This window comes from Hesperophylax consimilis, chromosome 26 (assembly GCF_061612785.1).
Source record: "Hesperophylax consimilis isolate HC1 chromosome 26, BYU_Hcon_1.0, whole genome shotgun sequence".
In the NCBI taxonomy this organism is placed as follows: Eukaryota; Metazoa; Arthropoda; class Insecta; order Trichoptera; family Limnephilidae; genus Hesperophylax; species Hesperophylax consimilis.
In genome coordinates this window covers 9,530,851-9,555,986 of record NC_142861.1, presented here as the reverse complement: position 1 = coordinate 9,555,986, position 25,136 = coordinate 9,530,851, and the positions used below count along the sequence as shown (strand labels likewise).

General features: G+C 33.1%; 1 protein-coding gene across 1 annotated transcript in view; it reads right to left on the bottom strand.

Moving 5' to 3' along the window:
* Dh44 (corticotropin-releasing diuretic hormone 44) overlaps positions 1-25,136 on the bottom strand; it is a 435,996-nt gene that overhangs the window by 11,978 nt on the left and 398,882 nt on the right. The gene's annotated exons all lie outside the window — the stretch shown is intronic.

Genomic DNA, 25,136 nt, shown 5'->3' with positions numbered 1-25,136 from the left:
GGTGAGAGCTCTATTGTAACCTCCTGTTGACTCATAAACGACACGTGTGTCGTAAGGAGAAGGTAAAATGACGCTCTCGTCAGCACGATATTTGAAGAAACAAAACATCCTATAATCAATTGAGGACCGTTTTTTTAAACTCTACAAATTAATGCCTTACCTAGTATCAGATATTTCGTATTAAACACTAAAGCCTCTGACATTTTCCAATATACTTCTAACATTAGAACTATCAGAATGCAGATTGAACTGAACCAAAATAAACTACTGTCCTTGATAGCAGATTAAAGAATCTTTCAGATTTTGTTATTTCATATCGAGGCGACGCGCGACGCATTCAATTAAAAATATTAGTAATTTTGAACGCAAATAAAGATAAATTTATTTAAATTGCTCACTGATGGGTTTTATGAAGTTTATCATGTAAACTTTAATTAATACTTTATACGAAAATTAAAAAAAATAAACATTTAATTAGACGAAGGTATTACTTACAAAAGTTATCGTTATTTATGATATTAAAATATTTGGTTACTTGAAGCAGATACTTTGTGATGTGATATTATTATTTAATGTTGGTGTTTGTTAATAATTGTTTTATTTTTAATTAAAATATTTATTAAAAAGTTTTCAAACCTTGAAAAATATTTTTCAAATGCTAAATGTTGTTTTAAAGAATTATTTTTAATTTTTCGCAAGCATTTGTGGTATTTTTTAGCGTTGTATTCTCTGTTTCTAACACTGTTTTAATCAAATTTCAGTGTCAGGCTGGGATATATTTATATCTCCCAAAAAGTCTCTACGGAGGTTTTTAGTACGCGAAGAATATTCGTATCATAAGAATAACTGTATTAATATTGCTCAAGAGGTTAAGGTATTTTCAACAAAGTTTGTAGATATTTTTATGCATTTCGTTTCCGTTACATAAAATTTTCACAAATAGGCTTCCACCAATACCTGATTATTAGAAGTCTGGATTTTTCGGTGAAAAAAATCTAAGTACCGCTACCATAATAATATATATTATGTACTCCTCAGAATCCTAATGGAGGAGAATTACTCCTTAAGGCTGGCCGCATACATACGTTTTCCGTATTCGATTTCCGAATTCGTTTTCCGTATTCGGACATCCGAATGCACGGAATCAGTAGAAAATACATTAACTGCCGCACACGTTCGTTTTAGTTCCGAACGGAACAAATTCCTTACGCACGTTCCGAATGCAAGCCGGCGCGTTCGGAGAAACCGAATGGAAAAAACCTAATGACGTCATGTGAAACGCAGCTCTTGCATACATTTTGCTTGTGCCAACGCAAACGTTCGGAAATTTCCGTTCAGTAATTCAGTGTTGCCAACGGATCTTGACCTAATATCGCCGTTTCTCATACATAAGGTAGCGTAAACTAGCCGAATTTGCTGTTAGGTGGGACATGTTTAAAAATGATGTTTTTAGTGGAAAATAAAAATTTCGTGGGGGGGGGGTGGCTAGAGAATTTCAAAAGAAAAAATTTGTCCCCAGAAAATAAAAAAAATTCATGGGGGGGGGGTGGCTAGAGAATTTCAAGAAAATATAAAATTTGTCCCCAGAAAAATTAATTTCATGGGGGGGGGGGTTGGCTAGAGAATTTCGGGACATGTTTAAAATTGATGTTGATGTAGCTTAATTGGCGACCAGTTGCCTTTTAGATTTTTTCGGCGCCGATTCTCGCTCTGAGTAGCCTAAATGGCGATATATCGCCCTTGTTGGCAACACTGGTACTGACGTTTATACATTCCGAATGAAGAAAAACGAACGTTTGCGCTAGTCTCACGGAATTCCGAATACGGAAAACGAATTCGGAAATCGAATACGGAAAACGTATGTATGCGGCCAGCCTTATCCTAATATGTATGTCCAGGCAGATAATCTTTTCAATTTTTATCATTCAATTTTGCCCTAAGTCGTCGCGTTCAGTAACTTGCAGCCGATTTCTCTTTTAAAGTTAAACTAAAACAAGTAAGATACTCATGTCATAATGCGAATGTGCCATAATTTTTTGCTTTGAAATTTATGCTGTAGACAGATAGAGAATTAGTTGACAGCAAGTAATAGAAAGCGATACACACCTGAAGAACGCAAAATTATTGTTACTGCTTATTTGACCAATTTCCGGCTTGTTGTATATTGTGAATAGAAATGAAAAACTGACCTCTTTTTTCACGGAAAGTTTATTTGAAGGTTTAGACGAGACGCTCAGCCAAACGCTAAATAGTTCGCGAACATAAGGGTACTAGAAGCAAGTTTAATGATAAATAACTTGCTACATTTTAACCCTTAACTCCAACGTTCTAGAAATTTTCTTAAGCTATTTTAGTACAAACATCTTAACTAACTTCTATTATTAGAAATTCTTAATTATGTATGTGTCATTATCATCGACTACTCCGCACAAATTAATTGATTATTATTAAATTTACAGCCATTTAATTTTCATCTCTGAAACACACGAAGCCCGAAGCCGGGGCAGATATATTTAGTTTGGGAATATTTTGTGAGAGGAATTTGACTTTCCCTAATTTTGCCTTCGTTACCTGTTACATTATTGACTCGATGTATTTATACACAATATTTCACTCGGATTATTATCGATAATCCAAAATGGGTTTTTAAAAATAAGTTTAGTTAAGCAGTTAAACTCGTCGTCGATGACAATGCATACTGTCATTTGGTAACAATCACATCTATACAATATATAATCATTTTTTTCAGAAATTAGAGTACATTACAGCAGTTAATACACGAAATAAATATCGGTCATTCCGAATAGAGATTTAGCTCAATGGTTAGCCTGGGAAGGATCGTTTAATCCTTAATCAAACGATTTAAAAAAAAATACACCCATTATTAAAAATAGAAATTATATTGAGAAAACATTGTTTTTTAAGGGGATGATTTTCTGTTTTGTTTGAAGGGTAGGTACCCGTTGACAGATCCGTTTTAGCTTTCGTACCAATAAAAAGAACTTGAAAGTGAAAACTTACTGATATAAAATATTGTTAATTTATTATGAATATCTTCAAATTATACATAATCCGGTTAAAAACGGGACTGCAGGACCTTAACAAATGAATCGATCGGTTTCCTGTTAAACTTTTAGTAAACAAGAGGTGTCGACACATATGTTCATAAAAATCATTACGGTGCCGCATTTCATCATTATACAGAGTGTCCGGGGGTAAAGTGCGCTAACTTCGGGAGGTGATTATACATAATGGTAGAAGTAAATAAGATTAGTAACTTTTTCCAAACTCTAATGTCTTTTTATAAGCTCAGACAAAAATATCCTACAAAAATGTCAGGTCTATAAAAACTGCTTTAAAGTTCAAAATATCCTGCTAACGAACTCATTTTTGATTATAGTTTTATGTTATAATTTGAGAAATTAAGTTCTTTATAAAATGATTGAAAAACATTTAAATATTTGTGCCTTATCGTTAGCAAAATAAATTAAAAGCCACTTTTTGGCGATGTTTTTTTCTTGTATAAATCAAAATCAACAGATCTACATAATGAGTGTTAATTAGTCAATGGTGATATGATTAGCGGACGGTGTTTAAACCTTATCGTTATCTACATTATGAGTGTTAATTAGTCAATGGTGATATGATTAGCGGACGGTGTTTAAACCTTATCGTTATCTACATTATGAGTGTTAATTAGTCAATGGTGATATGATTAGCGGACGGTGTTTAAACCTTATCGTTATCTACATAATGAGTGTTAATTAGTCAATGGTGATATTATTAGCGGAAGGTGTTTAAACCTTATCGTTATCTACAAAATGAGTGTTAATTAGTCAATAGTGATATTATTAGCGGACGGTGTTTAAACCTTATCGCTATCTACATAATGAGTGTTAATTAGTCAATGGTGATATGATTAGCGGACGGTGTTTAAACCTTATCGCTATCTACATAATGAGTGTTAATTAGTCAATGGTGATATTATTAGCGGACGGTGTTTAAACCTTATCGTTATCTACATAATGAGTGTTAATTAGTCAATGGTGATATTATTAGCGGACGGTGTTTAAACCTTATCGTTATCTATCTAATGAGGGTTAATTAGTCAATGGTGATATTATTAGCGGAAGGTGTTTAAACCTTATCGTTATCTACAAAATGAGTGTTAGTTAGTCAATAGTGATATTATTAGCAGACGGTGTTTAAACCTTATCGTTATCTACATAATGAGTGTTAATTAGTCAATGGTGTTATTATTAGCGGACGGTGTTTAAACCTTATCGCTATCTACATAATGAGTGTTAATTAGTCAATGACGTTATTATTAGCGGACGGTGTTTAAACTTTTGCTATCTACATACATAATTGATGTTATTGTAAGCGTCTTTATTCAAAATGTTACACGACGTACTGCATCGCCTCAAATTGTACTAAATAGATTTTTAGGGTTATTTCAATAATTATACGTGATAATTTAACTTTCGTTTGAGAAGAAATAGAACTTTAATGCATCTTTTACTAACTCCTATCACCCGGTTATTTCTTGTAGTAATCAAGTTGAAACCATGTGTATATTATATATTTTTTTGCATTAACAAGTTTTATTTATTTTTTTGTGGACAAATAAGGGATACCTAATAAATGTACTGATATCAAACGTATTAATGGACGATAAAAACGCAACTGTAAATCATGCAATACTCCTTTTTATCTGTATTAACCTGCCAGGAGTTGTTGGGTGATTATTTAAAGAAATTTAACAATACAAAACAAAATGAACCTTTGTCTGTCCAACTGGGAAGGATTCCCGTTTCAGGACAGCCAAATTGTGTATTTAGTACATAATATTCTTACAATGGAAAGGCGATCCTGTCAAAACAACTTTTGAGAACATTGTTGATTGCATTCGAAGTGACAGGATGGTTTCTTTATCCTTGAAAGAATCGCAAAGATGTAATTTATTACCAGGGTCAATTTGGATAACATTAGTAATTGCATTCAGAACAGATGAATGGTTTCTTTCGCGACATCAAAAGTCTGAGATTCTTTCCAGGGCATTTTGGAGAACATTTACAATTGTATAGTTAGAATTTCCACATTTTAAAATCAGTATAAGACATATAAATCCTATGGTACCATTTTTTAGAATTTCTTAGGTGATAGAAATTACACATTACTAGACCAGAATATATCCCGTATGATATATGAATTTCCAATTTTAGGTCCACATTTCAAATAAAGACTTTTAGGACGGGTTGTTTAGCGGAACTTGAACAATTCATCAAATTTCAAAGTTGATTTTCAAGTTCTGTTAAGGTTCTATCCAAGTTCAATCAAAGCAAACTTCATTACGCAGGAATATTTCACATATCATAACACGCCCAATATCACATGCAATCGAGACATTAGTATGTTTGATTATGATTGCAATTTTATTAAACACGTGGAAGAAACGTGTGGGATTTCATTTATATATAGCGCCAACCTTGACATTTTCCCGGTAGAGGCAGATTACTTGCAAATACCTGTGTAAAACCATCTCTGAGCCAAGAACTTCGTCCACACGATTTTCATTATCAAAAGATATTATTTCGGATGCCACGAAAATTCCATCACGACCACGAAAACACCAAGGTGAAAATATCTGCCAAATTCATCTCAGGCGTTATAAGATATTTCAAAAAGTCTAGATTATGAGCTAAGAATAGCTCAGTAAAGAAAATCTCTAGAAATGTGATCCTTCATTTCTAAGTGGTTCATAATCTCAGTATCGCCGCGGTGAAAGATTACCATTCAGGATGGAAACGCTGCTTGAAACAGCTTTAGCCGTGTTTGTTGATCTGATCTGAAGGATTGCTTACTTCCTTTTTTTATATATAAATACCGCACAAGAGTCCCAACTGCTCCCAAACATGAGACTTTCGCATTTCCAATTGGGGTATGTGGTGAGGCTGAAGGTAGTGGGAAAAAAATATGGTGGGGGAGTACCTAGCTATTCAGATTCGGTCACCAAACACGGTTAAAGCTATTTCAAGCAATGTTTCAATTTTCTGTTTATATCAACGAATTCTTAGTAGTTATTGAAAAAAAATATCTAGCAATTTTTTTAGTTATGACACGGCAGTCATAGGCGAAAATACATTTTTAAAGATTTAATTAAAAATAGAGCATGTCAGAAAACAACTGCTCTCGGATTATTTCTAAGCGTTGTAAATGTATTCAGTATCACCCGGTGAAATACCATCATCCGGAATTGAAACGTTGCTTGAAATGACTTTAGTCTTGTTTGGTGGCCAGTTCTGATATTTCCCAACCTTCATCTTCCCTATCTCCTTCCCTTCTCGCACCCCCTTCATCCTCACAAATCTAGCACCCCTTCATCCTACAAATATCCCAAACTGGGATGCCGTAGCCTCATTTGATCAAAACGGTTGAAACAGTACCTACATTAAAAAAAACGTTGCTGAATAATAAATACTATAGATAGTATCACCCTGGTTAAAAATTACATGTAAACACAGTCCCCTCATACCTCACAAGGTTTCATGTCTCCTCCCGTATGGACTGCCTACATTAGTTTACATAACTCTACGCCGTTTTCACATTGTCTTTGGCAGCCATGTTTACCATGGACCTAAAAGCTCTGAAGCAATTTGAGAACCACTTGAAGCCGCGGGATGTATGAAAAATGCCAAAACCTACTTAAATTTTTTATCGACTTATCCCATACCTTGTCTCATCAAATACCCCAAAAAATCAAAAGCCGTTTAAACTGCATTAACAACAAATAAAATTATATTAGTTCTTTATGCACAACTTTGCATACAAATAAGTTCAAAAGTTTGTCATACAAGATTGCTTCCTGGCATTTTCCCCTCACCATAGATTTGGCTTCAATGTCATTCATACAAAATCCATGTACATGGTGGTTAGTTACCACGGTAATTAGTTATATTAACTGGAATAAATAAATAAGCATCCATAATACAAGAGATTTAGGCTTGATGAAAATCGGCGGCCATCTTGGCTATCAGTGTTTGGAAATTTTTGCATGGGGTATTGGTTCAACTGTTTACAATCCCGATGACCACCCTTCAGTGTGGTTTTGAGTCGATATTTGATAATTTAAAATTAGTTTTTTTTCTTCTATATTGAGTATTCAACTGTTGGAATTTTTTTTATTTTATTTTATTTGGTACAATATTTTTTTACATTTCAAAATTTTCCAGTAATGTTGGCCTCACTGGGTGGCTTGCCCGTTCTGAGGCCTTCATTTTATAATATGAAAATTTAATCTAAATACAATCTACAATATAAGATTAAAAAATACATTTAATATATAATCTTGTGTGTTTGTGAGTGATGTGTGTTTATATTGGTTTTGAGTTTAACGGGTAGGTTTTATTTTTATTTTATTCTATGACATTTTGGTAATATTGTCTTTTTTGTTCTTTAATCCATCTTGTAATTTTGTGTGTGAATTTATTTTTATTTTTCTCAATTTTTACACTGTTGAAAGCTTTTATAGCATGGTATTGGTAGTGTCTTTGTCCAAAGCTTGAATTTACTGTCGGAGTTTTTATGTTTTCTTTGTACGCTTGTCTAACTGGTCTGTTAGTATTATTTTGTGTATGTTGAAATTTTTTTTTGTCAAAAATGTAGTTTAGTAGTGTTTTAACGTATAATTGGCGTATATCTAGTACGTCACAGCTGTTGAATATTTGGTCTGTATCAGTCAGTCTATGTTTTTTTAGTATTACCTTAAAGATCGTTTTCTGTGCGGTTTCTATGTAATTGATAGCCGAGTTTGTTTATTCAATAACGTTCACTTATCCGAATTGAAGAAATCATTCAATTTCTCAGTTACACAAAACACATTCAAATATCAGCGGTCCTAAGCTTTCCACTAAGAATAATGTATTTATGGCTTAAAAATATTTCTTGGACGACAATAAAGTTTTTTTAAGCTTCGTATGTATTTTAAGCTTCATTGGAGAATGTTGTGATGTGGAATAAACAATTGTGAAGTAGGAGAAGGGGAGGATGATGGACGAAACGGACTGAACCTATTTGGTTACTGAACATTATTAATGTGATTTTCTTGATATGTCTTGATGATTTATATATTTTATATTTGAAAACAGTTTACACAATGTTATGCTAAGCTTAATTCTAAATCATTATTTTGAATAATCTTTATAAGGAATTGGTGTACATTATGAATACCTAAAAATATGCTTTAGATAAATTGAAGGTTTTACTATCGTTTCGCTTGAGTAGAATACAAATAAAATAATAAATTACTCAATAAAAAATATAAATCTAAACTACTAAGAAAAATATTTTTTCAATAGAAATGTATGAACGCGTAAAGGAAACATCTTTAAAAAATACAGTATTATAGCCAAGATTATCTGTGACAGTTTCTCTGGATTAACTTTTTTACTTTCTTATAAAATTGTTTACAAAATAAATAAAAACCAGTTTTGCGCTTGAAATCGAACGTTTCTAGACTCCGTTTGTCAAGCGATTTTAATGCCTATTACCTTCAAGGTGTACCAAGAATATACACATTTTTGGCTGTCACTCGTAACCTCAGAATAGCAGTGAAGCACGACGCTCTCTCTACCAACCTTGCGCTCATACATAAATACACATGTTTTACTTACATTAACACACAGGAGGCTTTGAGAAAAAATATTTATCTCCGAGAGTTTGTCATTTTTGGGGATTCTTGGTGATGGTCTGGATTGTAAGCCACACAGACCATCAGGGAATAAATAATTCCTTATGAAAAAAGGTTGATTACAAAATTCACTCTGCAGGCCGCGTAACAAATTATCATCCAGCCACCAAATACATAAAACAGAGAACTCACCGAATATATCACTCGCATTGAGATTGGCAGCAATTCCTTATTCTCAAGGTTCATCTCAAAATTCGGTAGCGGACAGCAATCAGCACAGTAAAACTTGCATTCACACCATGAAATAATGATCTGTCACGACAAGCTCTCAAGAGAGTAGAATTTAGAATGAAATTTGAATTAACACATTGTAATTAAAAAAACTGTCACTTTCTGGTGACAAAAATATTTGAATCTTTTAGTCGTAAATCGACCAAACAGGAATAGTTGTGCCCTCTTTTGTCAAACAACATAATTCAGAAGAATTCAGCTGTTTAATGCACAGATGACTGAATTTCATTGTTACTTTCCTGCAGAGCAAAATCTATACAATAACTGACCAAAGATGTCTATCCTCTCCACTATTTTTAATTTTTATTTTCAAATTTTAAGTTAACTAATTTTAAGTCTACTGCTTCTCCAATGCTTGTGTTATGTATTTTTAAATAAAATATGGAGAGGAAGCTCTGGAAAGGTAAAAGGTATGAGGGTTGGTATAAATCTAGGGATTAGTTTGTCCAGGAGAGAGGTTCAAGGTTCTCCCCAAACCAACCTCTCCCGATCTGGCACACCACGCAGCTGGAGGGCAGGCGCATCCTGAACACACCTCACCCGATGAACCCGGGCAAAAACGTAGAGAACCACTTTGAGTGACCTATGTCAGAGGTGTTGGTCATCCAATAAATGGTTCCCGGCAAACCCGCCTCAAAAATTACATACATGCTATCACGCACACACACAATAAAATTAAAAACAACTTAAAAATGTTCAAAAAATGGTGTATTTCAGCAGAGTTGTAAAAATTACTGTTTAAAAACTAATTCTGCCCTAGAAAGGTCAACGAAATCGCCTTTCTGCCTCAAAAAGAATTTCAGTGTTTGAACAAGTTGACCAACAACTTTATTTTTTAACAAAAATGTGTATTCTTAACAGTAATTTGTTTGCGAAGATGAGACAATACATTAAAACAAAGCCAGAATCTTAAAGACGTAAGTGAAGCAGCCGTGCACAATAATATGCAACGCTTGGCACTGGTGTATTGGAGAGACCTGCGGTTGAATTTGCCCCATCAAATCTCTAAAATAAAGAATCTTAATGACATAAATGATAAAATAATATTCGACGCTCGGCTCGGCATAATAGACGGACCTACGGTTGACTTTGCCCTAGCAGACCTATATAATCGATCTTTCGGTGGGGTTTATTTTAATCATTTCTGATGAACGTATTACTAAATTTCGTAAAAGAATCCCTCGGGAAGTTACTAATTCATCTTGTAGAAAAATAAAAATCGGTGCTTACTGTTAATTTTAAAGTTGAATAACGTTTTGTAAGATTTTTAAAATGTTTTAAATAAAATATTTGAATAGTAACATCCTATTTTTATTAATCTCAACTATAAATAACTCTCATTCGTAGAGATTCCTCTAGAAACATTTAAGATTATAGTAATCCGTTTATCAGAAATAATTAAAATGTGAGCGTCGAGAAAAACCCCGAATTTTGACACAATTTTGTATTCGAATACGCGTATGTTTTTATATTTTATTATAAAGATGTCTACTGTAAAAATGAAAAAAATGTTTTTTTTTTTAAACAGCGACATCTTTAGGACGTAATATTGTTTCCCCATCTGTAAAGACAGGCAGACCACAGAAACGCGTGGCGGGGTACAACTAGTAATAAATAACATCTTAATATTTTTGACATATAAAATGGAGTCTATATAATAGCCATTTATTATACAGCATTTAATAGCTAGAGACAATCTTTTGACAGTCATTAGCAGTCACAGCTAGCTAGAGAAAATCCTATGTAAAATAGAAAAAAATATGTACACGTCATTGATTTAATAACTCAAGAAAATCTTTTAATAGCCAAGTCCTGTGTGAAAGTGCGTGGTTCGGAGGTAATCAGTAATCAGACGTTCTGATAATAGATCTGAGAGGTTTCGCACTCCGTTATGGTTGAAGCCCTCAATCAATTAATTCAAGATTCCCGCCTCTTGTAGGCGCACACACAATGCTTTATGTTCACACTAGTGATGGCATTTTCGAGATTTCAGATAGTTACATAATCGAACTCGGATGGATTTCTTTTTGATTTGTTCGATTTGTAAGTCGAACAAAAGACTGACGACCTCCTTGGAAAGAGGTTGGTTTAATCTAAATCTGAACCCAGAGAAGCAGGTTAAAGTTCGAAAACTATTGGAGCAAATTATGTTTGAATTAATTTTAAATTAGTAAATTTCGATACAAATAACAAAAAAAAAGCATTGATGTAGTACATTTGCATCTTGTCTCAGAATGGTAACTGATCTCAGTAATAATCTTGTGAAAGACCTTATTTCAAGATCAAAGCTCTTGTATGCACACTCTGTCTTGTTTTATAAACGCCAAATAATTGAATTAGCGTAGCCATCGTTTGTCATGTAATCTTTCTGTAAATTTGTTAGTAGGTACGTTCTGTTTCCGGTTTAGAAAATCTGCTACATTTACTTTATTATTCAAGCTTGCCTTACTTTGACTAGCTGGCTAACGTTGAATGGGTGGTAAATATTAAAACATATTTTCAATATTATGGTACCTACCTGCATGAAGAAAATTTGTCAAAAGAATCGTCATTGAGATACTGACGTTTCATTGGAAAAATTTTATAATTAAATAATTATAATTTATTCAACACTATTATTATCCAATTCATAAAAAACCTCTTTACAAACAAGTTCTGATGTGTCATTATTATTACGCGTGATATTTTTTTTTTTTTTTTTTTTTTTTATTTTTTTTTTGTTACATACATGGTTTTAAAATACAAATTATGTTTTTTACATACATATTAAAAAAAGAAAGAAACAATGCGAATTACAGAAAAGTATATGTACACATGCACATATGTATACATATATAGTGTATTACACACCATACATAACATACACACACAATACACGTACACACACACGAGTTCATAAACAGCATATACATAAAAATAATAATATGCATAAATGTATGATAGCAAAAAAATCCCACATAGGCATCGCCAGTTCGTGGGTATACTTGTGTTTCTTTAAGGCAGTTCAGTTAAAATTACTCTAAATATACATATTTTATCTTTGTAGAAAATTGAAAAGAAAAGAATGAAAATATTTATAGTAAAGTCATTATTTACTGTATTTACGGGATTAAATATGAAAAATAAAAGTTAATAAGGATTTGTTAAAAGTTAATAGAGATTAAGATCAGATGTTACAGCAGGTAAATATTAATATCTATGGTATTTATCCAAGACTTTATTACATTTTTATGTTTCCTGTAGGATGATATATTTTCACATTTGATTTCTGTATTGGTATAGAGTGCATTATAAATTTTTGGTGTAATAAATGTGTAATAAGCATGTCTTTGCGCAAGCCTTGTTTTGCACAGTGGAACTTTAAATACATTATTTACCCTATTACTAGACCGATTTTCATTTTTTATAAAAAGAAAATTTCGAGCAAATATATATTTTAAACATTGTGTACAGTAAATTTTTCTTATCTCTAACAATTTAGCCTCTTCGAATAATTGCAAGGAGGGGTAGGTCATATCTTTATGCAACATTATTTTTAGTATTAGTTTTTGTGTTATTTCTAGTGGCTTAATATGGGTGTTATAAATCCCCCCCCATGCAATTATTCCATAAGATACTGATGATTGCACCAATGCATGATACACCAATTTGATTCTTTTGATATCTACTATGTTATTTAAACGTTTAAAAATATAAGTTAAATATCTAAGTTTATTTACAAGCTTTTCTACATGATTTGTCCATTTGAGTTGGCTGTCTATTATAATTCCTAAATATTTAACTGTATTCCCCGATTTCATTTCTGTACAGTTAGTGCATAAGACAGGATTGCAAGTATTTTTGTGAAACCTTATACTTAGATGAGTTAAGGGTGCCGCTTTTTTGGTATTATAAAAAGGAATATATATAGTTTTTTCACAGTTCAGAGTTAGAAGGTTTTGATTGAGCCATTCTTTGACAATAATTGTGCACTTATTTGCATTTTTAGAGACCTCGTCCCAGGATTTACCATGAACTGTGATTGCAGTATCATCAGCATACGAGAAAAGTTTTCCCGGAATACTAATATTACATAGGTCATTAATATAAATTAGAAACAAAAGCGGACCTATAACTGTTCCTTGTGGAACCCCATGTCTCATAGATGCTGGTTTACTAATATTTACGCCAATTTTTGTGGATTGTCTGCGATCAAGTAAATAATTTGTTAAAAGTGACAGACAATTGTTTTTGATTCCCATATTATTAAGTTTTCCAAGCAGTTTATTATGATTGACGGTATCAAAAGCCTTTTTTAGGTCTAAGAATATTGTTAAACTTTTCATATTCGAATCTAGATTGGTGTATAATTTTTTTGTTAGATTAAATAAAGCATCATCAGTACTAAGACCTGATCTGAAACCATATTGGTGTGGTGACAAGAGTGCATTAGATTCTAGAAACTCTAGTACTTGTATCTTTATGATTTTTTCTAATATCTTTGCAAGTTGGGATATCAGCGATATTGGTCTGTAGTTGTCAAGTTTAGAGATCGATCCAGATTTATGTATGGGTACAATAATTGAGAGTTTAAATGCATTTGGGAAAATGTTTTTTTCAAGGCAGGAATTAAAAATGTGTTGTAAGGGCATAGAAATGTGTTGTTTAATAGACTTGATTGTGATACAGCTTAATTCATCTGGACCATTGGCTGTATTTGTTTTAAGATTGTCAATGTGTTTTATAATTTCAGATTCAGTTATCCGTTTAAATTGAGATAAATTAGGAGTATATTCGGGGGTGGGTATGTCTATTTGGGTTGATTTATGTATACTGTTTTGAAATGAGGGATTATTATTTATTAAATCTGCGGCAACGTTTGTAAAGAAATCATTGAATTTATTTGCGATTTTTCCTACATCCGTTATGACTATTTTATCGTCTGTTACAATTTTTTCTGGAAATCTTTTTATTTTGTGTGTTCTATTCGTTATTTCATTTATGACTTGCCATGTTTTTTTAGAATCATTATCAGCTTTTTGCAATTGGTTTGCATAGTATTCTTGTTTACATTTCTTCATAAGAATATTAAAAAAATTTCTATAGATTATGTATTGCTGACGTAAATTTCCATTAGATGGTACACCTTTTACCATTCAGTAATTCTCATCTAGATATATATATATAGATTCTATCTGTTACGCTATCTGAAGGCATTATCAAACTGTCTGATAAATAACAGTTAGATAATGCCTTCAGACGGCGTAACAGCTGTCAAGCGTAAGTCGACTTAACTGTACAGAACGATTAGTTCTGAAATTGTGGTGACGAGTGTGGACTGACTGGAGAGCAATGTCCGTGCTCTTAAAAATCTTTCTGATTTTATCCACGATGGAGGGGCGAACCCTATATTCTATGGACATCTGCCGGATAACTCTATAATATCTACGATCTATGTACGCTAGACCCATCATTGCTTTGGTTGAAATGGCTGTGGACGTATTTATTACTCATATAAAGCAGCCAGCATAACCTAATTTGGGTATACAGTAGACCCACTAGCTCCGAGCAGTTGGAACTCTTGCAGCATTATGGCGGAGACTCATTGAGGGCTTTTTCTGACTGTTAGTTTTGAGTTATGTAAGCAACAAAGTATTTAAGGCGATGCCATACGTAGTATCTAATGCAAAATCATGTATTTTTGATTTGAAAATTTGGTCACCTAGAAATGTTTCAGATGCTTTAATTAAATACTGTGAGTAGAATACATTTTGGCCTTTGAAATAATTGATTATTTTTTAGATAAGTCTTTTTATAAGTCCAGAAAAAAATAATGTATAAGGCCTATGAAAACTGCTTTAAAGTTTAAAATCTCCTACTTACGAACCCATTTTCGGTTATGATTTTATTGTATAATGTGGCAAATTAAGTTATTTATAAAATGATCGAAAAAAAATATTTATGCCTGAACATCCACAAAATAAAATAAAAGGCACTTTTTGGCCATGTTTTTTTCTTGCATAAATCAAAACAAGCGGATGGTGTTAAGCGGGAATTTAAACCTTATCGCCATCTACGTAAGGAGTGTTATTGATAGCGGCTCGATTTAAAATATTACACGACGTAGTGCATCGCCTTAAATTAGAATATTTAAACGAGGTCCTCGATGATTTTCAAATGATTCGACTCTATCAAATGATTTTTGTTCATGGCTATAATAAAATCAATTAAATATTGATCGATTATTTCGAAGTAAAAATCTCGATTATGCCATCACTAAATCATATCTATCTAGTACGTCATCCAATGTGTTAATTACTCCGGTCCAGCCCTAATGGGTCGGCGAGCAGGTATCCTATGAACCCATTATAATTAATATATATTATTATGGCATTATTAACCTATCGTACCATTTTTCCAATGGGCAAGTAATTAAAGGGTTAAGATCTCACTATCTTCGTTTTGAGATTAATCAACTTAGAATGGCAGAAGAAATCGGGGACGCCCAAGGAAGACATGGAACAGTCAAATGAATCAAATACTTGAGTAGTGTCATGTTAAGAGCCAGAATAAGAGCAAAGTATGTTTGAGACGATGAATGAATGTGCATGAAGCAAGGACTCTGTTCTAGGTCAGAGTTGTTTGGCGGTCTATTGTTTCTTTCTATCTCTGAGTGGAAAAGGCAAGATAATTGGTTAATTAGTTAAAAGGTGGGTCAAATTACAAATTAAGGATTGCTCGAGATCTTAAAAAACTAAATCAGAATCATTGTTGCGTTAAATGGTACTAGCCATGTTTAGTGACCATATCTGAACAGTGTGGAAGATACTACCAGTATCGCCCTGGTGTAAGACCACCATTCAGAATTGAAACGTTGCTCCAAATGGCTTTAGCCGTGTTTAGTGACTAGATCTGAATAGCCAGGTACTTCCCCACCTTCCTCTTTCCCTTCCCCACTTACCTTCAGCCTCACAACATCCCCCAATTGGGGATGCCATAGTCTCACTGGCTCCAGACGGGAGCAGTTGGGACTCTTGTGAGGTATTCACTATAAAAAATAAAAAAAAAAGTCCGGTACTTTCTAACCTTCTCATTTCCCTATCCACTTCCTTCAGCTTCACAACCTCATTTAAGGATACCTTATTGCCACTGGATTCGGCGCAGTTGCGATTCTCACGCGGTGTTCACAAAAAAAAGTTTTTCTTTAAATTTTAAAGGCTACTACAGTTTAACTCCCTTTCTAATAAACGTGTTTCAAAATGTATACAACTGAAAAAAAATCATCATTAGCTGTGTAAAATTACAGGCCCTCAAAATAACAGATAAATCATTAATGTATAGTAGTAATTAATGTAGTATGTATATTTGACGGCCGGCATAGTCCAGTGGTAACGCATTGGACTGCCATTCCGAAGGTCGCGGGTTCGAACCCGGCGTGCGCAAATAAATTTTATTTGATTAATTTGTGTTATTTCACAATTGAAGTGAAACTTCTTTAGGCGCGTAATTCGGGGACGGAGTAAAACCGAGTCAGGATCGACACGAAAATGCGGGTACCCCCACCACCGCTCACCGTTCACTGTCCCTCTCTCACCATATGCGCTTGTTGAGGTGGGGGAGCCGCTCACGAACGTTCTCTCCCGACACGGGACAACAATCGATGCAGTTTTTGCACGATTCATTAAGGATTTAAGTGCTCATGTATATATCTCGCACTTTAGTTACCATAACCCAATTATCACGACATTAGGAAATGATATTCATGAAATTGACAATGAAAATGGCACATGATTGGTAAATTGTCATTGTAATTTCTTTGTAATTTTTAATTGTAATATTGTTATTTATGTAATATTGTATACTTGTGAATAAATTGAAAATTTTTGGAACTATACATTAATCGAACGTCATTCATCTATAAGAAAATATTAGAAAAAGCAAATCCATGCTTCGTCGTTGAATTATTTAACCTCTAATTTTCAAACTAACCTAAGAGAGAAAATAGAGATGATGAAATGAAAATAGAGAGAGAGGAATACTAGAAGTTTCACTTCTGTCTTGCGTAGGCTTGACACACCAGTTTATTATGATTGACGGTATCAAAAGCCTTTTTTAGGTCTAAGAATATTGTTAAACTTTTCATATTCGAATCTAGATTGGTGTATAATTTTTTTGTTAGATTAAATAAAGCATCATCAGTACTAAGACCTGATCTGAAACCATATTGGTGTGGTGACAAGAGTGCATTAGATTCTAGAAACTCTAGTACTTGTATCTTTATGATTTTTTCTAATATCTTTGCAAGTTGGGATATCAGCGATATTGGTCTGTAGTTGTCAAGTTTAGAGATCGATCCAGATTTATGTATGGGTACAATAATTGAGAGTTTAAATGCATTTGGGAAAATGTTTTTTTCAAGGCAGGAATTAAAAATGTGTTGTAAGGGCATAGAAATGTGTTGTTTAATAGACTTGATTGTGATACAGCTTAATTCATCTGGACCATTGGCTGTATTTGTTTTAAGATTGTCAATGTGTTTTATAATTTCAGATTCAGTTATCCGTTTAAATTGAGATAAATTAGGAGTATATTCGGGGGTGGGTATGTCTATTTGGGTTGATTTATGTATACTGTTTTGAAATGAGGGATTATTATTTATTAAATCTGCGGCAACGTTTGTAAAGAAATCATTGAATTTATTTGCGATTTTTCCTACATCCGTTATGACTATTTTATCGTCTGTTACAATTTTTTCTGGAAATCTTTTTATTTTGTGTGTTCTATTCGTTATTTCATTTATGACTTGCCATGTTTTTTTAGAATCATTAACAGCTTTTTGCAATTGGTTTGCATAGTATTCTTGTTTACATTTCTTCATAAGAATATTAAAAAAATTTCTATAGATTATGTATTGCTGACGTAAATTTCCATTAGATGGTACACCTTTTACCATTCAGTAATTCTCATCTAGATATATATATAGATTCTATCTGTTACGCTATCTGAAGGCATTATCAAACTGTCTGATAAATAAAAGTTAGATAATGCCTTCAGACGGCGTAACAGCTGTCAAGCGTAAGTCGACTTAACTGTACAGAACGATTAGTTCTGAAATTGTGGTGACGAGTGTGGACTGACTGGAGAGCAATGTCCGTGCTCTTAAAAATCTTTCTGATTTTATCCACGATGGAGGGGCGAACCCTATATTCTATGGACATCTGCCGGATAACTCTATAATATCTACGATCTATGTACGCTAGACCCATCATTGCTTTGGTTGAAATGGCTGTGGACGTATTTATTACTCATATAAAGCAGCCAGCATAACCTAATTTGGGTATACAGTAGACCCACTAGCTCCGAGCAGTTGGAACTCTTGCAGCATTATGGCGGAGACTCATTGAGGGCTTTTTCTGACTGTTAGTTTTGAGTTATGTAAGCAACAAAGTATTTAAGGCGATGCCATACGTAGTATCTAATGCAAAATCATGTATTTTTGATTTGAAAATTTGGTCACCTAGAAATGTTTCAGATGCTTTAATTAAATACTGTGAGTAGAATACATTTTGGCCTTTGAAATAATTGATTATTTTTTAGATAAGTCTTTTTATAAGTCCAGAAAAAAATAATGTATAAGGCCTATGAAAACTGCTTTAAAGTTTAAAATCTCCTACTTACGAACCCATTTTCGGTTATGATTTTATTGTATAATGTGGCAAATTAAGTTATTTATAAAATGATCGAAAAAAAATATTTATGCCTGAACATCCACAAAATAAAATAAAAGGCACTTTTTGGCCATGTTTTTTTCTTGCATAAATCAAAACAAGCGGATGGTGTTAAGCGGGAATTTAAACCTTATCGCCATCTACGTAAGGAGTGTTATTGATAGCGGCTCGATTTAAAATATTACACGACGTAGTGCATCGCCTTAAATTAGAATATTTAAACGAGGTCCTCGATGATTTTCAAATGATTCGACTCTATCAAATGATTTTTGTTCATGGCTATAATAAAATCAATTAAATATTGATCGATTATTTCGAAGTAAAAATCTCGATTATGCCATCACTAAATCATATCTATCTAGTACGTCATCCAATGTGTTAATTACTCCGGTCCAGCCCTAATGGGTCGGCGAGCAGGTATCCTATGAACCCATTATAATTAATATATATTATTATGGCATTATTAACCTATCGTACCATTTTTCCAATGGGCAAGTAATTAAAGGGTTAAGATCTCACTATCTTCGTTATGAGATTAATCAACTTAGAATGGCAGAAGAAATTGGGGACGCCCAAGGAAGACATGGAACAGTCAAATGAATCAAATACTTGAGTAGTGTCATGTTAAGAGCCAGAATAAGAGCAAAGTATGTTTGAGACGATGAATGAATGTGCATGAAGCAAGGATTCTGTTCTAGGTCAGAGTTGTTTGGCGGTCTATTGTTTCTGTCTATCTCTGAGTGGAAAAGGCAAGATAATTGGTTAATTAGTTAAAAGGTGGGTCAAATTACAAATTAAGGATTGCTCGAGATGTTAAAAAACTAAAACAAAATCGAAACATTGTTGCGTTAAATGGTACTAGCCATGTTTAGTGACCATATCTGAACAGTCCTGTACTTTCTTACCTTCCTCTCCCCATCTCATTTCCCTATCCACTTCCTTCAGCTTCACAACCTCATTTAAGGATACCTTATTGCCACTGGATTCGGGCAGTTGCGATTCTCGCGCGGTGTTCACAAAAAAAAGTTTTTCTTTAAATTTTAAAGGCTACTACAGTTTAACTCCCTTTCTAATAAACGTGTTTCAAAGTGTATACAACTGAAAAAAAATCATCATTCGCTGTGTAAAATTACAGGCCCTCAAAATTACAGATAACTAATTAATGCTTGAATTACAAATTGACAAGTTTACATGAATTTTTAAATAAACATAGATATATATTTTTTTAAAAGACGTGTTTGCCAGAGTGGCGATATCCGTATCGGTGCGGTAAGCTCCTGGATTGTGAGTCAAAATGTCAAGGTATTAAAGTTAATTGCGAGGGATTTATTTACCCACTTATTAAATCTTTATATACATTTTATGACACAGTAGTAAAGGAAAAAAAAGATGGTAAACTATTTATAAAGGAGGACTTACTGCCTATTTCTAACAACCAACCTAGATTCTTGGGAGTTATTGACAACATAATGCTATGTTTTTAGTTATGAGACTATTGTCCACAGGCGACGATAAAATTGTCGCTAAATTTGATACTGTTTCTCATCGCATCTTAACGGAAAAGTTTGGGAATAAGTGCTAACTTTCTTGAATGGCTTAGAATTTATTTATCAAATAAGAAACAATCTGTAAAAAGGACGTCCATATCTTCATAGATTTGTTTTTGCTTTAAGTGGAGTCCCCCAAGGTTCCCGCCTAGTACCAATTCTATTTCTACTATTTAATTTTCGATTATATGGAGTTCAACAAATTGACATAAACTTTATAAATACTGCATCATTAAACAAATTAAGCCCAAATATAGATAAACACCAAACGATCAGTTTCCACAAATCGAAAACCTACGTATTATTCGACTGCTCAATTAGGAATTTCAATATTAAAAGGGTCTATGAATTTAATGACTTTGGAGTTATCTTTGCCTTTTTTAATCATATTACGTCTATTACCAGTAAAATATTACAAAATTTTTAGAATCTCTGACTTTAATAACCTAAAAAAATAAAGATACTATGGTTAGAAGACCGGTCGAATATAATTCATGCATTTAGTTTCGGTTTTCAGAAAGTGTGTGCAAGATGCGTCCTTAGACTGCTCACGGAAGACTACAAATTTGCTTCAGCAACTGCAATAAAGTGAAAAAAGAGGTACGGCGCTTTCTCATTGACATGGTGGCGAGCTGGCGAGCTGGCGCGACAAAAATTCCCACAGCGCTTACAAAAATACATCGATCGAAATGGCGATTATGTAAAAAAAATAGATAAATATTCAATCTTTAAAATATTTAAAATTATTAAAAAATACTTTTTCCTACTTAAATAATAGGAGACCTTACTTTTGGAATTATCCTCGCACATGGGGAAAAATGAATATTGCTAATTGATAATCTCCTAAAATTTTTGATAATCTGGTTAAAATGTTCCATAGGCACTTAACGAACGAATTAATAGATTTTCAGATAAACTTTTAGTAATATACGAATACATTATCATGATGTCGGAACACGTTTTGAAAAAATCCTAATATTTTAGAATTTCGCAATTATATTTTATCAAGGCAAATGCAGATGCATGAAAACGTGTTCTAATATATTAGGAATTTACTAAAAGTTTATCAAGAAATGGCGTGCTATCCCGTTCTTAACCCGATTACCAATAATTTGAAGAGATTCTTATTAAATTTGTTAAACTTATTTTTCTCTATGTAGACTGAGAGACTGGTTCAGGGAGACCTTTTGATCTCTCCATCCGGACTTTTTCTGGACCCATCGCCTTGCACTGCAGTGGGAGGGACGGATTCATAGGTCCGTCACTCTTGGACACCTGAGTGACCCTCGGATTTCTACCCACTCCTCATTCCCTATTCCTTCTCAGAGTTTTCTATCCTTCCTTACCCTTAAAACCTGATACTTTCTTTCTTCCCGGAATTACCTCTCCTTCATTTCCTCTAAAAAGACCCGCTACACAGCATCCCCAAAGATAACATACGCCCTGAGGGAATGTTTTTCCTCAGGGCCTCCTGGGTGGAGATAATGTTAAAAAATGGCGTTTTGATACGCGCCACTAAACATTCAGTGTCGCCCTGGTGAAAGACCACTAATAGAAACGTTGCTTGAAATGGTTTTAGCCGTGTTTTGTGACCAGATCTGAGTAGCCACGGCGGTCCTCTTCCCATCTCCTTCTCTTCCTCAATCTCACAAAATACCCCAAATAGGGATACAATATTCCCACTGGCTTTGTATAATTCGGGCAGTCTGGACCTTTCTGCGGTATTTACATAGATACATTTTTAAAAAGCTAATAAAAAACGCGTTTACCAGACATTTTTCATCGTTTTTCTTTGATAGATTAGTTGAATGAGTCTGCAATTTTTTTTGTACATGGTGGCCGTATAAGATACTGCGCTTTTATCCCGCCAGAGTTCGCATGAGTGTGGACCCTTTTAAGAGCCGTCAAAAATCGAAATACCTACCTACTTGCCTGAAGAAAGTTTGAAAAAAGAATTATCATTGATATTGTGATGTTTCTTTCAAAAATTACTAATTCCTTTTTCGAAATTTAAAAAGAGTGTTACATAAAAATATGATGGTGAACAATTAAGTAGGTAGGTATTTAAGAAATTTAACGACATATCCACTTTTTTTATTTTTATTGTGTATACCTCACAAGCGTCCCAACTGCTCCCGTCTGGAGCCAGTGAGACTATGGCATCCCCAATTGGGGGATGTTGTGAGGCTGAAGGTAAGTGGGGAAGGGAAAGAGGAAGGTGGGGAAGTACCTGGCTATTCAGATCTAGTCACTAAACACGGCTAAAGCCATTTGGAGCAACGTTTCAATTCTGAATGGTGGTCTTACACCAGGGCGATACTGGTAGTATCTTCCACTCTTATATATATCACACTTGGTATATTAGGCAAATTTGCAAAAACGTTTTGAGCGATTGCTTGTAGAATACTTATAGAACCTAAGCATATGAGATAAGCGCCGAAATGAAGGTAGATTCATTGACTTTACATTTCAGTAAGCATTTCATATATTTACTTATTAATATTTCGAGGAATGATATTAATTAAATAATATGATAAATGTATATTTGTATATATTTACCATAACTCGCTCGAGTGGATAACAAAACGTACCAAGTGAATCAGATACTTGAGTCGGGCCATGTCAAGAGTCAGAACAATAGAAGAGTATGTATGAGACGATGTATGAATGTGAATGAGGCAAGGAGTGTGTGCCAAGACAGAGTTGTTTGGCGGTCCGTCCTCTCTGCCTACCCCTGCGGGGAAACGGCGTGATGGTTAGTTAGTTAGTTAGTTTACGTTTGAACGCAAGTTCTAGTGTTCACAGAACTATTACATTAAATTGCTCATGCATAATTTTTTATTAAAAGACGGATTTTTATTTAAAACTAAATTTAAAAGTTATAAGCGGTGCGTTCGGATTTTGGCATATTTACCTTATTTTCAAAGAGCATTCTATTTTTACATAAGCAAATAATTCTTCATTGTCTTAAACAAAATAAGGTTTGACACCTTGTTGCCCCAGGCCCTTTAAACCCAAAGGTGTACTGAAATAAACAGGCTTTTTTTATGAGACGATGTATGAATATTTATTACATTTATTATATAAGTACATTTTTGTTTGTTTGTTACAATATAAGATAAAATATTTCAGGACCCCTCTTCCATAGAAGCATTAGCTTGTGGCTGGAAGAGGAGTGTACATTGTTTTATTGCAATAAGTAAGTAATTAAAAATTAAATGATTTTAAACTTATTTAAATGAAGTGAGTTATTTTTCATGAAGTGAGTTATTCTAAAGATTAATTCAATTGGAAACATTTTTATTTTTTGTGAGTTTGTCTTTAAAATATTTTTTTACAGTGTTTATTATTTTGATGTTATCATTAATGTTTCTAATTTCTTCAGGTAGTCGATTGAAAAAAATTCTTGCCCGGTAAGTGTAATAATTTTGTGCAAAGGAAGTGTTTAATTTTGGGCATGGAAAAATATATTTAAGTCTAGTACGGTTTTCAGTTAGAAATTGATACTTGTATTTTCTTTTATGATTTGAATTAGTGCATTTTTAATATAAAGATCTTTAAATGAAGGCACTTGAAATTCTTCGAATAATCGATCCGTTGGGTAATCGGAAGGTTTTCGTAATATTATTTTAATTATTAACCTTTGTACCACTTCTATTGGAGTAAGGTTAGTTTTGTATGTGGATCCCCAACTAATGATACCATATTGTAGCGTTGATTGGACCAAGGCATAATATATTAAATATAGGTTTTTTAAAGACAAAAAATTTCTGATTCTTAAAAATACATATATCAGTTTTCTGATTTTTTTTACAATTTGACATATTTGTTCCTTCCAATTCAAATTTTTATCGATAATTACTCCTAGATATTTGATTGTGTTTGTGTTTTTTAGTATTGTGCAGTTTTGGAGACAGTAATTTTTATTATGTATTTTGGAATTGTCATGAATGATAATGTTAAAATTTTTAGGGATGTCTTTTGTGTGTATTGCAAATGGAATTACATATGTTTTATCGCTATTTAGTGATAGCAAATTAATGTCGAAGAAATTCTTAAGAGTATTTATGTCTTCAGTGGCTTTAAGTATTACGTTTTCCCAAGTTTTTTCGCTTATTATTAGAACTGTGTCGTCGGCATACGAAGTAATTTGGCCATGTAGTGGTTGAAAGAAAATGTCGTTAACATATATGGTGAAAAGAATTGGTCCAAGCACTGTACCTTGCGGGATTCCAAAGTCAGAATGTTCTTTATCGCTATTGACATTATTTATTTTTACGACTTGTGGTCGATTTTTTAGGTAGTTTGAAATCCATTTAATCGCATTGTCTTTTATGCCTATATTATTCATTTTTTTTAGTAGAATCTTATGCGATATGCTATCAAAGGCTTTCCTTAGATCAATAAATATACCTGCACATTTTTTACTTTTATCTAAAGATTCGTAAATGTATGAAGTTACGTTAGCAATAGCATCTTGTGTGCTGAGAGATTTTATAAATCCAAACTGGTTTTTGTGTAGTATTTTATTATTATCTAGGAAATTGACTAATTGTTTTTTTACTATTTTTTCAAAGATTTTTCCTATATTTGAAATTAAACAGATTGGTCGATAATTTGTTACTTGATGTGGATCTCCAGATTTGTAAATAGGTGAGATTATTGTATTTTTGTAGTTCGTTGGAAATATTCCTTTTGTTAAGCTTAGGTTTATTAAATGAGTGATTGGTTTTATTAAATAAGGTTTCATAGATTTTAACATATGTGCCGTAATAGAATCAAAACCGGGAGACGAACCTACTTTCATATTATCTATTATTTTTATGATTTCACATTATGATAAAAGATTTTTGGATATTTTTCGCAAGATTTTTTCCGACATTAGCAAAAAAAGAGTTAAAT